Consider the following 15,603-nt stretch of genomic DNA (forward strand, 5'->3'; position numbering starts at 1 on the left):
AAAAACCGATCCTTCCAGTTCTTCAGCGAAGAAGGGAGATCGGTGAAAAGAGCGCAGTTCGACTTTGCCTGAAAGAACCAGAATTCGTCATCCCTTCTTCGGGCAAGCCTATGCAGCTCGGCAAAGACCTTAACCGTGGGCACCAGTTTCTTGACTCGGCAGAGGCCTCTGAAGGCTACTAAAGTCTGCCAGGAGTTTGGATGCACTTGAGCTACTGAGACATGGTGAAATTTTAGAACGACCTTATAAAATCCATCCAAAGGAAAATGGAGCCCAGACTTCAGCTGCTCCTCGTACACTATGATAAGATCGCTTTCTTCAAAGAAGTGATCAGCCCAAAGATTGCCATGGCATCTGATCAGTTCAAAAGAGTCAATCTGCAGATTGTATTCTTGACTTATGGATTGGAGATCAGTTTCTCTAAGGATTGACGGCAGTTCATCAACTGGTAGTTCTCCTTTCTCGAAGACATTCCTCGCTTCATTCTGGTAGTCGGACCAGTGATCAGAATGATGGCTGTGCTGGATCGTCCGCCTAGTCTAATCGCTTCGCCTTCTTCCGAGGTCCACGAAATATGGACGGAAGGTGGGCTCGCAGCTCTCTGACCCTCGGTACCACTCATTTTCACAAAATAAAAAGGAAAATTAACCGAGGAAATATATATTTTATATTTAATTAAGTATTTATATAAACAGGCTTGAGTAATGGATATCCAACATGTCACGACTCAATTCCACGGCTCAGACCGGTACTAGGGCTTAGGCCGGCATAAAGCTCTAGAGACCTGTAGCAAGCCTCACTATTCCCAAACTCATAATTAGGGCCAAAAGTAGGGCCCAACATGCAAATAAAATATTATATTTTTATTTTGGGCTAACCCAACTAGATAACTATCAGAAATCAAAAATAGGGGAGCCTAGCTCAATCTTGATACCATCATGTATAGATTATTTAATATCATAATAATTTTAAATTAATTAATACCACAAATATATAACCCAATGTCATAGTAGAGTTCTAGTTATTAAACAAATAAATAAATAATTAATTAAATAGATACAAAAAACTATTAAACTAAGAAGCACAACCTGTGGAGGAAAATATAAGCTAGACTCAAAGAAATAAATTTTCTCCTCTTGCAATCTGAAAAAAATATTTGAACAGGAATGAGCATTCGACTCAGATAATTTAGATATTGATTATAAGTGCAATTTTTATAATTATCTAAAACTAATGCAATCCTACCATGAAATGTACATCCATCACATATAACAATTAATTCACTCAATATTCGCACGAGAAGTTAATTTGGAGCTACTCATACACCGGTGTATCACATCAATATATATATGGGAGCTGATTCCCTATATAGCTCTTTTAATCCAATACCTGCCAGCGAGGTCAACTCAAGCCAAACTTTCTCTTAATAATCCAAGTGCGGTGGTCAGCGATATCAACTCAAAGCCGTACTCGCCCCGACTTATCCATATATAAGGATTGGGTCCCAGCGAGTCAACCTCTAGCTGCGACTAACCGTCCTACCCATATCCATATCCATACCATACTCACGCCAACACACACACAGAGCTCCAAATTATCCCAAGGGCGACAATCACAAAAAAATAATAATAAATAAATATGTAGCAACTAAAATGCCCCTAATATATTGACTATTTATGTGCATAATAAATTATTTATAGAATGTATGAGCATGCCAAATATATAATTAATATTGAAATTACAAAAATAATCAATATCCAACTCATAGACTGGTCGACCTAATTACAGCTGATTGGGCTGAAAGAAAAAAAAAGGCTAGCCTGCACCGATTATGAAGACAGACACATTGACCTCTATCAATTTACTAACATAATTAATTAATTAATTAATTTAATCAAAGAAACAAGAATAATTTTCTAAGATCTTGCCGAAATTTCAGCAAAGTCTTTCCTATAATTGGACTTAACCCTCCTACAAGAAAAATGTAGCCACAACAATCAACAGGGCCTCAGGCCCACAATAACAATTATATCGCCCATCCGGGGCCTACAAGAATCCTAATATAGGTTCAATCCTCCGAATTCCAACTCAGGTCTTTAACTCTTCTACAGTATCAATATTTATTTTCAGCACTTCAAAAATTATAAAAATATTCCTGGAGGTCCTCTACATCGTTCTTATATTAATTAAAATTATTTTACTTAATTTTACTAAGGCAGGAATATTTTACAGATTTATCAGCTAGTTTAGCCAAGGTAAAAAATTTACACATCTTAAGTTCGGGACTACCTTTATAAATTTTGCTACCTGAAACACGTTCAGAACATCTAAAAATGCTGAGATCGACTGTAACATTGACTATGTTTTGGGACGGGCCACTAGGCAGCCAGATCAGGTCGAAAACTCAATCCTAGGCACCGGTAAGCTATCATTGATTCGATCGTACCTAAAAGAATACTAAAAAATTTTAATAATTATCATATAATTATATTTAATTTTCAGACATTAAAAAAAGTTAAAAACCTCACCAAGTGATCTGGACCATCCAATGATTGCCTTTTTCAAACAGTGTCCGATCGGAGTGGAGTTGGTCCCATCTTGAACGTTTCATCGCTCTGAGTTCAATGGTGGTCTCGAATTTCTGATACAACAGTTGGATCACCGAAAATCTGACTGAAAAGCTTGAAAAGGACTCATTTTCTCTATCTTCGTCGGCGCCAGAAATGACCACCATTCTGGGCATGGTTGGCCAGAAAAGAAGGCTTGGAGGGAGGGGAGTCGAACATCGATTCCAGATCTACCGTTTGATGTGCAGATCACCAAAAAAATGGTGCCAAAATTTCTCTCTCCTCTCTCTTTTTTTTTCTCTCTCTCTCTCTTCGAAATTACTCGAAAGCACCACCTCCCACCGCCAACCTTACTCTTGCTGCATCGCCAGACGGTGCTGGATCTCGTATGGAGGCTCACCGGTCAATAGGTGGATTGCCGGAGCAAGAAAGAAAAGGAGAGAGAGTGAGGGATAAGAGAGAGAAAAGGAGGTGGTGGTGGTGGTGGTGGTGGTGGTTTTGGGGGAAGAAGTCTCCCGATTTTCTTCCTTTTTTTTTAAAACAACTTTATTAAATCTCTAATGAAAATAATATTAAAATTTTATTTATATTTATAATAAACTCTTACTCCCTAAATTAATTAAACATAATAATATTAATCATAATAATCGCAAATAATTACATTAAATTTAAAAAAAATGTTAAAACATAAAATTATAATAAAGATTCAATATTTCTAAAGATTAAATCCAAGACTTCAAAATAATTTTATAAAATATATTAAAATGACTAAATAATTTTAAAGCCATTAAATACATAAATTATTTATTCCTTAGCTAACAATAAGATCAAGCACAACTTAATGAACTGTTTAAATCAATAAAATAATATTAGAATAATATTAAAATTATATCTTTATATAAAAGAAAATTCAGTTTGTTGTACAATATGTAAAACCCAAATCCGTCACGGGTATTATTTTTCAAACTCAAACTTGTCCCGAACCCGATTATATAATATCCAAACCCGTCCTATTAGGATTCAGTCGGATCGTTACCCGCAAAAATCTAACTCGTTGCCATCCTTAAAGATTGCGATGGATTCCTACCAAAATTCTGTATATTTTGCTTGCATGAATTTTTTTTTTTTTTACTGTTTCTTAGCGACAAACTCATCATATTTAAGGCTTTAAAATAACAGAATTATATATATCATTAAGTGCTTGTTGATAATTTTTATTAATAGAATATTTTAAATTTTTAATACTATATAAAGTATGTTATTAAAGTTTAGATTTATTGTAGTGATTCCAAGTTAAAATAGATAAGATTTTATGAGATAATTTAATTAATTAAGCCAAAATTTTAAGGGTAAGACTATAAATACACAGTAGATCAGTTTTCCTTTTAATTATTTAACTTTTGGTTCAGCATCGAGAAACGCAATTCAAATATATAAGCCTAAGGTTTTTGGGTTTATTGCTTTCACATTTGAATGTTTACAAGGCACCAGCAAACACAAGGAATTGGGAAAATTAAAAATAATAATTAAATATTAATAATGGTCTAATCCAAAGCAGAAACCAAAAATCTTTGATGTAAAGAAAATACAAAATTATTATTAATAATTAATGAAATACAGTTTTGATCAATAATTGATTTTCATTTTTTAACACATTTTTATACTACTATCATTTTAAAGAAATGAGATGAGTATATATATATATATATATATATATATATGTGAAAATGATTCATAGATTATTATCTCAAGATTTTGGGTTAGATATGGTATTAATCTAACGAGCATGTTCTTTCACAAGGTCCATAAAAAAATATTCTTTTTAGGCACTTTGGATTCCTCAGATTTCTAACAAGTGATATTAGAGTTAATGGTTCGGCAAGCATGAGTATAAAGACGGTGGCCGGTGATTCCTATAGTGCTCTAACAAGTGAATGGAAGAGTTGGAGATTCCTAGTAAGACCCAATGAACCAGAATGACACTTTTCCAGAGAAAAGCATATCAATGGAGTGGAACTATTAGTACATATGATGACTCTAGCATAGCGCTTAAAGGTGCATATTTGGGTGAATTTGGTGGAGTAATTAATTGGGCTTTTAGTGAATCCATAGTACTCAAGTTAAGAGAAAGGCTTTAATTCAATTGAAAGCAGGCCCAATAAACTTAATTTAAAAGAGATTCACATGTTCTTTCACAAGATTCATAAAAAAGGATTCTTCTTTGGACTTTCCATATCTCTGTTATTATTATTATTATTATTATTATTATTATTATTATTATTATTATTATTATTATTATTATTATTATTATTATTATTATTAATCTTTTACTTTTGTTTGCCGCCATTTGTGAATAAAAAATAATGTTAAAATCTATTTGATTTTGAATTCTTAGAATGTAGTATGAGCGTGTCTATATCACATTAATATTTTGAGAAACAAATTTGGATATAGCTGCTATAAAAACAAGTCTAATAATGCTTAAATTAAATATTTATTATGAAATTCGTCTAAAATCAATTAAAACATACACATAATTAAAACAATAAGTATAAATCGTTGATAAATATAAATCTTATGATAAATATTTAATTTCATTACAATTGTTATTATATAAAAGCAATGAACTTAATGCATCTAAAAATTAGTTATGTTGGTATTTTGCGGTTTTATTTATTTATTTTTTATAATTGATTTTGACTGTAATTCAAATTCGATATCTCACAGCTCTGAGTACTACTTTAATATCACTAACTTTATAATATATGTATATCCTCGCCTACAATTCAGATGGAAGAGACTCACCTACAATTCTCATCATAGTGTTACTCCATGCGTTTTGGATTCTAAAATTGTCCTTAATTGACAGATCAGTAGCCAATCTGAAATATATCAAAGAAGTGCAGTCAAACATGGCATGTATGTCCATTGATAAAGTGTCGTCTTGGAATATAAGAAGACTGATTCTATAAATACCAATGCATGCACGATTCTTTACATATAAAGAAATCAAAACAACATCATAAAATTATCTCTTCTCTACCCCACCCTCTCGTTCTCTATCCTTGGTACAAATCCACCTTGCAGCTCCAACTTATGGAAACCTAGTCACCGTTCTCAGCATCGATGGGGGTGGAATAAGAGGGCTTATCCCTGGAACCATCCTTTGTTTCCTAGAAATTGAACTTTAGGTAGGTTATTATAATCGATTAATCCTTAACATGCATTTATACTGAGACAAATACTAACTCTTGATTCGACTTGGCTTTGGTGTAGAAGCTAGATGGTGAGGAAGCAAGAATTGCAGACTATTTTGATATGATTGCTGGAACGAGCACAGGTGGTCTAGTGACTGCCATGCTTACTGCTCCTAATGAAAATAATCGACCCCACTTTGCTGCCACAGATATCAAGGAATTCTATCTAAATCACTGCCCTAAAATTAATCTTCCCACAACCCAAATGGTAATAATAGCTAGAGAGAACATATCTGAAAAATCATAACCCAATTTAATTTTTTTTTTAACTAAAATATTTGATGCCTAATATTTTAATTTGCCTCTTGTGTTTTACATTTTGGTTAAGCAGCTGTCCATTATTTAGACAAGTAGAAATAAAGGTGATCAGAGGAATGTCAGGACCGAAGTATGATGGGAAATATTTACATGGTTTTGTTAAGGAAAAACTAGTAAGGACACGATTGCACCAGACACTAACAAATATCGTCATCCCAACATTCGATATTAAACAACTTCAGCCTACCATATTTTCCAGCTACGAGGTTAGATCAGTTCTTCATCTATGAATATAATTAAGTATAAATATGAAGTGATACATAGCTATAATAATATATGATACAATATAGTTAGCCGAACTCTTTGATACTGTATATTAGTAATTTAATGCATTATTTCCCTTATTCGATTACTTCAACTCAAACTACTCCTCAACTAAAGAAAAGAGAAGATTGTACACCCAGTTGTGACCTTCAATGAATGATAACAATTTCAGTCAATTGTAAATTTATTGACTTTAAGTATAGCCTTCTAAGAACTCAGGTACAAGTGTCATTTAACTTGTAAGGGTGTCCTTACTGTGTAAATACATCCAAGACGAGATACTTAGACTAATTATAGTTAATTATCGTAAACTGAATTCCCTTATTTAAGGTGATTGTATTTATTTATCCTCAGTTGTATGACCTGATGGAGTATGATTAAGAGATATTATCCCATTTTGAAATAATTCATATCCTCTTCTCACCTACTTTTAATAGTTACCTTGGACAAATATGCCGGTTGATCTGCTACTCCTGATCAATGAATTTTTATCTAGTGTAACCATTGTACGTATAACAATTTAATTATAATCATTAATCATGATAGAATCCGTGTGAGATCCACAACAATCAATGGTTATAATGAAATTATTGTACATACATCAGTTTTAGTATATAATTTTTCTAATTAACAGGCTAGTTGACTAATTACCCAATAAATCCACCTTTATACCATTTGTCTCCATCATCTCAAAAATGCCACAGTCATTATTACCTTAAAGTAATATTATTAGACCTTGCGTGCAGTTTCTACGATTAAAACAACCCACTTAATATATCTTTACATGTGTTCATTTATTATTGGCTCTCCTATTATATAAATAGGTACTACCATTTCAGGTAACTTATCTGACTAAACCCTTTATTCTATCCCTTAGGGTCTGTTTGGTTTAACTGTTGAATACAACCAATAACTGTTAGCTGATAATTAATAGCTGATTTATATTAAATGTTTGATAAAACTATATTTAGCTGTTACTGTTGATATGTGAAATGACTAATAAGGGTATATATTATATAATTTGTTTTATTATTGAAATAAATATAAAATTATAAATTTATTATATTATTTATTTTATTATTAAATTAAATATACAATTATCAAATTAATATATTATATCATTTATTATATTATTAAAATAAAAATATAATTATTAATCTATTATATTATATTATTTATTTTATTATTGAAATAAGAAAATAATTAATTTTTTTAAAAAAATAATTAAATAATTTTAAAAATATAGATAAAATAATGAAGTAATTATTATTGCTGATAAAGAAAAAACTTATAATTAATTTTAAGTTTTTATATATAAATAAATATTTTATAGTTTATGTTATTAATAAAAAATATTTTAACAAAGTTAAAATGTGTTAATTAAAATGTTAAAATTATAAATGAAAAATATAAAAGTATTAATAATATTAATTTTCGAGTTAAATAAAAAAGGATAATATGGTCAAAATAAAAAATAAAATAAAATCAGTTATCAGCTGATGAGAAACAGCTCTAAAAATAGAGTTGATACAAACTGCAGCTGATGGGTACCATATCAGCTACCCATCAGCTATCAGCTTTATTTTTTTAAACTTACCAAACACTCTAGTTCACCTGTTTAGGTGTCTATCAGCTATCAGCTGCACCCAACAGGTGAACCAAATACCTCCTTACTCTTCTCTCATTTGGGTACCAAAGCAAAAGTTTGCTTTTGTAACACCCTCACTTTAGCCTTACCGTACGTTCTACTGATCCGGTGACCAAGATTTGTCCGGACAGTTAGAATGTCTAGAATTGTATTTAGACTAGAGTGAGGAGTCAAAAATAACTCAAATAATAGTAAGAAAAATTTTAGAAATAAAATACAAACAAGTTAAATGAGCCAGTGCCCAAGCGATGGGTAACCTAACGGGAAATTGCTGTCTTCACAGCTAGAAGCCCTAAACCCAGGAGAAAATTCATAAAATAATTTTTGAGACTCCAAAGAAGAGTCATTAAGATTTCAATGGCATTAGAATGCCAAGAAAATGCTTAGAAAAATTTTTAGATCGGTAGAGACGATTTTGACTCAATAAGCCAAACGGAGGGCATTTTGGTCATTTCGTCTTCAGAGATGATTTTTGGCCAACTTGTCCAGTTAAATAAATAATTTATATGACATAAAATATGAAAAAATATTGCTAAAAATTGAATTGAAATTGGGTAGAAAAGAAAAGAAAGGAAAATGAAGGAAAACATGAATTATGACATCATTATGATGTCATTAAAAAGAGCTCCTCCACTCACCTTTCAACAACCACCCTTAAATCAATTAAAAAGGAAGAAAAATGAGTTAAAAATCAAACAAATTCTGTTCTTCTTCTCCAAAAGAATCGGTAGCCTCTCTCTTCTCTCTTAATCTCCATTGAAACTCATTTCACAAGCTTGATTCCCACCTTATTTCACCACAAAACCCTAACCTCTCTTCATTAAAATTTCACCCCACACCTAAAAGTACCTCTAGGCAGCCATTAGAAAGAGAAAGAGTAGAGTTTTTAAGTCTTGGAGATTGGCTAAGTCAAGGTTAGTGTCAATTAATCCTTTAAACTTTGTGTATGCATCATTGGAAGTATGAATTGATCCATTGATTGTATATGTTTGAAGAATTGAAATTGTTGGAGTTAGGGTTTGGGACACAAATTTGAGATTTGCTCATGTATTGGTGAAAGGAAGATCTAATGGTCAATTAGTGACCATTTGGCTATGTGTAATTAGGAAGTGAAGTGATTTGTGCCATGAGAATTGAAGTTAGGTATGCTGCCTAGTGTGACCTACAGGACTGGTTGTGAGTCCAGTAGATTTGGGCAGCTATAACTGGAGTTGTGTAGGTTTAATTGGTGCAAGGCCAATTGGACATGAAATTAGATACATAATGATGAAGGAACCCTGCCCAGAAAACCACAATAGACTGACCTAAAAATTTACCAAATTCGGATAACACACATTCTGCCTGGGCAAAATGACCAAATGAACAGTATTCATTCATTTGGTCATAAATCAGTGTAGAAAAGTCCAATTGACTTGAAATTTATATCAATGAAAAGTTTAGACAATTTAGAAAAACTTTTGTATAGAACACAAACTCAAATTCTGGACTTAACCAAATGAAATTGCTAGCCAAAGTTGACATACCAAATCTAACATAACCAAAATTGCCCAGAAATTCTGGGTACAGGTCAATCCGGTCAGTTATGGTAAAATAGCCCTAACTTGAGCTACAAAACTCCAAATGGAGTGATTCAGAAAGAAAATTAAAGAAGACACATAAAGGAACAACTTTAATGAAGACAAGTTAGCTAAATTATCACTGTAACTTAGACCAATGGAACAGTAAACTTAAGGCATAAAATCTGAAAATTTCAATTAACAAACAATAAGCTTTGAAATGGTATTGGGAACCAATGCCAACAATTTTAGGATATAAAATGTGGTATATTGGTGATATTAGGACTAATATACCTATTGTCTATGAAAAAGTTAACTTTTTAGTGGACTAATGGGATGAATAGTAACTATTGAACTTCAATTGCAAAGAATTTCATATTTAAAATTGTAATATGTCCTAGTAGGCCTAGTGTGATTGGTTTGGATAGGTTGATATGTCAATGGGGTTCTAATAGCAGTACTGCGTATGGCTTCATGCCATTCTGTGATATGATAGCCTATGGCTATACTGATTATAATGTTATACTTGGCTTTATGCCTTATTGCTTTTATGGCTTATTAGCCATTCTGTCTGCACATCGGGAGACACATTGTGATCGATGGTGTGACGGCCCGAGGTACCTGGTACCCAGTGCTAGTTTACCTATTTATCCAGTCCGGTCAATTTGTATAGGTTACTTGGGCATGGAAAAGTATAAAGGTAATTGAATTGAATATTAAAGGAAATAAGGAAATTAAATATCAAAATAAAGAACAAGAATGATTTCAATAAAAAGAGGTTCAAAATCATCATGAGAACGATTAATAAAATACTAGGAAGAGTTAATATTATAAGATGTAATTAGCCTTCGACTAAACAATAAGTTCATAATTATTTATTTCTTATAAGCACAATAACTAGGAAATTTTTACTTTAATTTGCATATTATATTTTCTTGTATTATTGGCACAACTAAACTTTATGCTTAGCGCGTCGCTTTTGCAATGCGTAGGTACTGAAGATTTGGCCAGATAACCCAGTAGACCATAGACTAGGAGATTAGAAGTTTTGATCTCAATTTGGGTCCCGAGTGTCACCTCCTCAGCAGTGCATATTTTGGTAGTGTCCTCCAGCTTGTATTTTATTTTTTATCATTGTAATTAAATTTTGGATATGTAATGTAAATTATGTATTTTTGTATATTGAAAGTGCACATGATGTAAATTAATACAATTTCAAATTTCAAATTTGAATTGTGTATGTATGAAAATGATTTGAATTTCTTATATATTTATATGAGTGAAACTTATTGATGTTTTGAATGAGAAAACGAATTTGAGAATATATATAAAGATAATTGTAATTGTTTCACACAGGTGGGAAATCGTCAAATTATTAAGAAATGAGGGGAAACTCCGTCAGTCTCTCAGCAGAAATTTAATGAAAATTGAATGTGATAATTAAGAAATAATAAATTGAGATAAAATAAGATATGGTGCTCCGGCACTGAGTGTGACATGCCTTGCTCGGCTATACTGTAGACAGGTGAGAGGTGTCACAGCTTTGGTTACTTACTCTTACTATCCTGCTGGGGAATTAGCTGGGTTTAATGCCCGTTTACTAGCACACTTGCAAATAATTAAAATTCTCTTACCTCAAATTACAAAAGCAATTATATATCTCATTGAAGTACTTAAAAGTAGTCATATATGCTTTGAAAGTACTCGAGTTCCCTTATCCCCTCCTTTACATTATTTAAATACCCTGGTATCACTAGTTATCAATATATATGGCTTAAGTTAATACATATGAAACAATTTTTTTTTCTTATTTATGATATGGGTTAGGTTAAGAAGAAGCCTAGCATGGATGCTCTGCTCTCGGATATATGCATTGCAACCTCAGCAGCACCAACTTATCTTCCCGCCCATTATTTTGAAACCAAGGATGAGCAAACAGGAAAAGTGAGAGAGTTCAACCTTATAGATATGGTGGTGTTGCTGCAAATAATCCGGTATAGTTAATTAAATTTTTTTAATTAGAATTATATATATGCTTTTTTTTTTGAATGAAAGTATAATTATAGTTAAGTAGCTAATAATTAATCAACTGGTAATTGATTCTCATCATCAGGCCTTACTTGCTATTGGTGAAGTGACAAAGGAAATAATTAAGGGAAATCCAGACTTCTTTCCTATAAAACCAATGGATTATGGGCGATTTCTGGTAATATCGTTAGGAACTGGGTCGCCAAAGCCAGAGGAGAGATATATGGAAATAAGGCAGCAAAATGGGGTCCGCTGGGTTGGCTAAACAGTGGCGGATCCACTCCTTTGGTTGATGTTTTCACCCATGCAAGTGAAGATATGGTTGACTTCCACCTTTCTGCAGTTTTTCAAGCCCTGCATTCTGAACAGCACTATCTACGCATTCAGGTATATATATATATATATATATATATATATATATATATATATATAATTTGATTAAATGCTCATCTCATTATAAAACATTAAATATTGATATAGTTTTTGAAAAAAGCCATTCAAAATTCAGATCATAAGTTATTCCATATATGCAGGATGATACACTAAGTGGAATAGAATCATCGGTGGTTATAGCCACACAGGCGAATTTGGAAAATCTTGTGAGAGTTGGCGAAAGGTTATTAAAGAAACCTGTTTCCAGGATAAACTTGGACACTGGCAAATTCGAACCCACCAATCAAGGGACCAATGAAGAGGCTATCCAAAAGTAAGAAAACAAATTTTCGAATTGTTGTTGTCTAGATCCAATCTACTATGGACTCAAGATATAAGATTTATTATGAGATTCACCTATTAAATATATATTCATATATTTATATTTTGAATTCATAATAAACTAAAACTTGACAAGATTTTCCTCCAAATCTTCTAGCTTTTTAGCAAAAAGTTCATTTATCCTTCATTAGTAACTAATTAATTAAAGAATTATCTATCTTGTAGGTTTGCCAAACTACTCTCACAAGAAAAGCAACTTCGCCTTGCTAGATCAACCGATAGACGACTTCTTTTAAATTCCAAAAGATTAATGTTAAACTCAAGTTAAATTTAAATGTATATTCAAATTTATATTTGTTTATTTAAATGAAATCATTATTATATCTATAATTTTATAACATTGACACATTTTACATACATATATATATATATATATATATATATATATATATATATATAAACAAATACATTAAGAATAGAATCCATAATCTCTAAAATGGTAAAAACCATTGCAAACAGAGATTTCACGTCAAAGTTTAAAAAATTTGTTTTTGAAGACCAACCCAACACTAACAGTCAGTTTAAAGGGATTGGGAATTATTAGATTCTATTGAGTTATGTTGTCGATTTTGGTTGAGTCCTCTTAGGAGAGGGTGTGACTTGATTTTGCAAAGAGATCATCGAGTAATTTTACTCCACCGTCAATTGTGAAGGAGAAAATGAAGAGAGAGAAAGGGGGAGGAAAGAGAGAACGGAGAAAGAGGGAGGAGGGGAGAGAGACAGAGGGTCTGTTTGGTTTAACTGTTAAATACAGCTGACAGCTGTTAGCTGATATCTGTTACTGTTAGCTGATTTACATTAAGTATTTGGTAAAATTATATTTAGCTGTTGCTGTTGATATGTGAAATAACTAATAAAAATATATATCATATAATTTATTTTATTATTTAAATAAATATAAAATTATAAATTTATTATATTATATTATTTATTTTATTATTAAATTAAATATATAATTGTTAAATTAATATATTATATCATTTATTATATTATTAAAATAAATATATAATTATTAATCTATCGTATAATATTATCTATTTTATTATTGAAATTAGAAAATAATTGTTTTAAAAAAATTAAATAACTTCAAAAATATAGATAAAATAATAAAGTAATTATTATTGTTAATAAAAAAATTAATAATTAATTTTAAGTATTTAGATATAAATAAATATTTTATATTTTATGTTGTTAATAAAAAAATATTTTAACAAAGTTGAAATACGTTAATTAAAATGTTAAAATTATAAATAAAAAAGTATTAATAATATTAATTTTCAAGTTAAATAAAAAAGGATAATACGATCAAAATAAAAAATAAAATCAAATTAGCTATCAGCTAATGAGAAATAGCTTTAAAAATAGAGCTGATGCAAACTACAGCTGATGGGTGCCATATCAGTTACCCATCAACTATCAGCTTTATTTTTTTAAGCTTGCCAAACACTCTAGTTCACATGTTTGGGTGTCTATCAGCTATCAATTGTACCCAATATGTAAATCAAACACCCCCAGAGACGGAGAGAGAAGAAGGAAGAGATATATATCCAACTTGGCAAAGAAATATATATTTTTTTAATTGACGAAAATTCAGTTCGGTATCATCATATCATCAATTGGTTGGAATTCCCATCAAAATTAACAAAGTTTAAAGCACTAAATTAAGGAGAATTATTGTATAAATTAGGAGTACTAAAAAATAGTACTCCCTTCAGAAATAAAAAGTCAATTTTTCTTTATTTTAGGAAGGTGAGACATTTATATTCAGATAAAGAGTGCATGTACACTGAGTGCATGTACACTGAATGCACTTAATAATTTCTCTTAAATTAAAGTTAAACGATGGTTATGCAATATTTTCTTTTGGGGTGGGGGAAGTATCAATCCCCTCATTAATATCTATGACCATAGTGCACTAATTTTTGGGGAGAAGAAAATGAAAAACACATAGGATACATTAGTCTTCCTTCAATAATGTTAATCGGCAGCTGCTAAATATCTGATATATTATCAAATTAAAAAGGATCATTTAAAAAAGATAATTTGTAAATATATAGATTATTATTTTCTTTTTTATTTGGTATCAATATTTAAATTGAATTGCTAAAATAAAAATAATGGATAAAATTATATAAAAAATTTTAAAATTTAAAATTGATAGCTCGCGAAAAGCTTGTACCTTTTTGTCATATTAGCCTTTACGATATTGAGAACCATGTAATCAATAATAATTTTAAAATGAAACTGACAAAACATATGATTTATTAATTATAATTAATGAAATTGTTATCGTGAATATATATAACCCAAACTCAGTCTACTATGGACTCAAAATCTGACTTATTAAATATATGAGTTTCACATAATTATATCTTGGGTCCATCACTACAAAAAAAAAAAAAGATTACCAACCGATCGAATCGGTTGCTGATCCATTAAAATCGGTTGCTAATCAATTTAGTAACCAATTTAGCAACTGGTTCAGTTAGTTGCAATGAGTCTGATTGCAAATAGCAAGCGACAATAAAATTAATTATAAATAGCAACTGACAACTAAATTGATTACTAAATTAATTAAACTTAGGAAAAAAAAAACATTCGATAAAAAACTATCAGTTGCCAGTGGCAACCGATTTAACAACTGGAATCGATTGCTAATAACAACCAAAATATAATTAATTGTAAAAAATTTGGTGTCTTTAATTTTGTAATTTTGCAACCATTTTGTAAATCGGTTGTTTTTTGCAACTAATTTAGCAATAGAAAATTCAGTTGCTAATTTAAAAAAAAAATTATCAAAAAAAATAAATTTTCAAATAAGAAATAAAAATTCAAATAAATATACTTTTCAAAAAATTACTAAAATAATAAATTATTAATGAATTTTAGTACTAAAAATTAATATAAAAATATTATAAAAAAATTACTAATAATAACTATTATAAAAAACATTAAATATAAAAACATATTTATAAGACAAATTACTAAAAAATTACCATATATATTATAATAAAAAAAACAAAAAATTAATACTAAAAATAATTTGCTAACAAAAAAATATATTTTCACAAAAATTTTTATTTTATGCAAAAGAAAAATAAATTAAATAAAAAAGATGAGAAAGAAAAAGATGATGAAGAAAATAGATGATAAAGAAAAAGAAGATGAAGAAGAAAATAAATAAAAAAGAA

At 30.3% G+C, this 15,603-nt stretch overlaps 1 pseudogene; it reads left to right on the top strand.

The window, feature by feature from the left end:
- Window positions 1-512: 512 nt before the first annotated feature.
- LOC110654661 (patatin-like protein 2) lies at window positions 513-12,680 on the top strand (annotated as a pseudogene).
- The last annotated feature ends 2,923 nt before the right edge of the window (window positions 12,681-15,603 follow it).

Source organism: Hevea brasiliensis, chromosome 2, assembly GCF_030052815.1.
Source record: "Hevea brasiliensis isolate MT/VB/25A 57/8 chromosome 2, ASM3005281v1, whole genome shotgun sequence".
Classification (NCBI taxonomy): Eukaryota; Viridiplantae; Streptophyta; class Magnoliopsida; order Malpighiales; family Euphorbiaceae; genus Hevea; species Hevea brasiliensis.